The sequence below is a fragment of the Limulus polyphemus genome, unplaced genomic scaffold (assembly GCF_000517525.1).
Source record: "Limulus polyphemus unplaced genomic scaffold, Limulus_polyphemus-2.1.2 Scaffold243, whole genome shotgun sequence".
In the NCBI taxonomy this organism is placed as follows: domain Eukaryota; kingdom Metazoa; phylum Arthropoda; class Merostomata; order Xiphosura; family Limulidae; genus Limulus; species Limulus polyphemus.
The window spans coordinates 748,732-750,532 of NW_013665853.1; positions in this window are offsets into that span (position 1 = coordinate 748,732).

Genomic DNA, 1,801 nt, shown 5'->3' on the forward strand with positions numbered 1-1,801 from the left:
TGTCGCCCACGTAGCACTCTGCCTTGAACTATGTGTTTTTCGGTAAACCTACTCTTATTAAAAACAATAACGTGACAATGACAGCTGATAAGAGAGAGAGAGAGAGAGATAAAATGTTTAATTTAGTGAATTAAATTTGGAATTATCACATTAAGTTTTGTTCAACAACTGGAAGTGTCAGTATGGTATTTGTAGAACAGTTCTTTGGATTATCAAGTTATTTACCTGGAGAAATTTTTGTGGCTACAAAAACATAAGCTTTGAGGATGTATGTTTACAATATTTTTTATTCTTTAAACTTGCAATAATTGTGTTAGCAACGTAAGCTTAAAAATTTAATGAGTGTAAGAGGTATTGAGTAATATTTGTAAATTTAATATAATAAACTAATATAATAAATAATTATAAATAATTAATATAAATAAATAATATAATAAATATAATTTAATATAATAAAACGTCTCATACTTATTTTGGATGCATGCTAATAATATTTTCTAGATATTTTTTATTTTAATTTTTTTGTTAGAACACACTGATTTGCATGTAAAAATTGTGCATTATATGTATTTTCTCTCTGATATAATTAGTTAAACAGTTTTCAGTAAATACTGTGTCCAATTTTGACAATTTTCCAGCATTTGCAAAACTTCAGATATAAACTTTAATGTGTTTCTCAAAATATTTGTTATTGTCTATATGAACATTCAAGTAATTTTCCTTTATAAAAATAAAACAAATGTCTAATGAAGTGATTATATAAAACATTGTTTTACTATCACTGTTATCTTTTCATTTAATAATATTATAATTGTACATTTAGCAAATATCAATTGCTTATTTTAATGTTTCTGATGGTTATTTCAAACATATACAAAAGTTTACTTGTGTGTGAAATTTTACCATATATGAATATTGCCATTATTTTCTAGAAAGCTTAACAAAGTGTGAAATTTTCAGTGTGTTAAGCATAAAAGGCATTTTTGATTAATGCAAGCTTTAATAAATCAGGAAATTGGCCAGTCTATAATTAATAGTCATTTACTGTAATGTACACTACAATCATTCTGCATTTCTAATTAATCAAGATTCAGTTTGAAGCATTAGATAGCAGCTTCAATAAGTATGTAATGAAAACTTGTTATCATACTCTTGGGCTTGACATTAGCGGCTGACCTCTGGGACTGGTACTTTGCTATGTCCGGATGTGAAACTAGCTTGTCAAGCCTGCTCATAAGGACAGGTAATTATTTAAACCTGCTAACACTGATGTGAAACTTTATTACACATTTTAGTATGAGAAGTTATTTTCAACAAATAATATTGGTTTTGGGGATGAGGAAATTGTTGATTTGAGATGAATATAACATCACTATATTTGAACATTGTTCATCATACAGTAAGTTCAACTGTTTTCTTCTTGGAAAATTTAAATATAGCTACTACCAGTGTTCCCTCTAAGCTGCATGGTGCACAACAACTAGTCAAGTGCTGCGCACTTCATTATTCCAGCCACGGGCATCCTCAGTAATGGTTGCGAGTCTCAACAAGTTGACAGCCTTAATAACCCTGGCAGTTGATAGGCCTAAAGCCCAAATAACCAACGGGTAGCATTGCAAAGCTGCCTAATGATCCAATACATTGTCTTATATTTGCATGGAATATTTATATATGCATGCATCTACACAACTTGAAAATTTTGCATAGCTATCTATCTATACACACACACACACACACACACACACACACACACACACACACACACACACACACACACACACACACACACACACACACACAC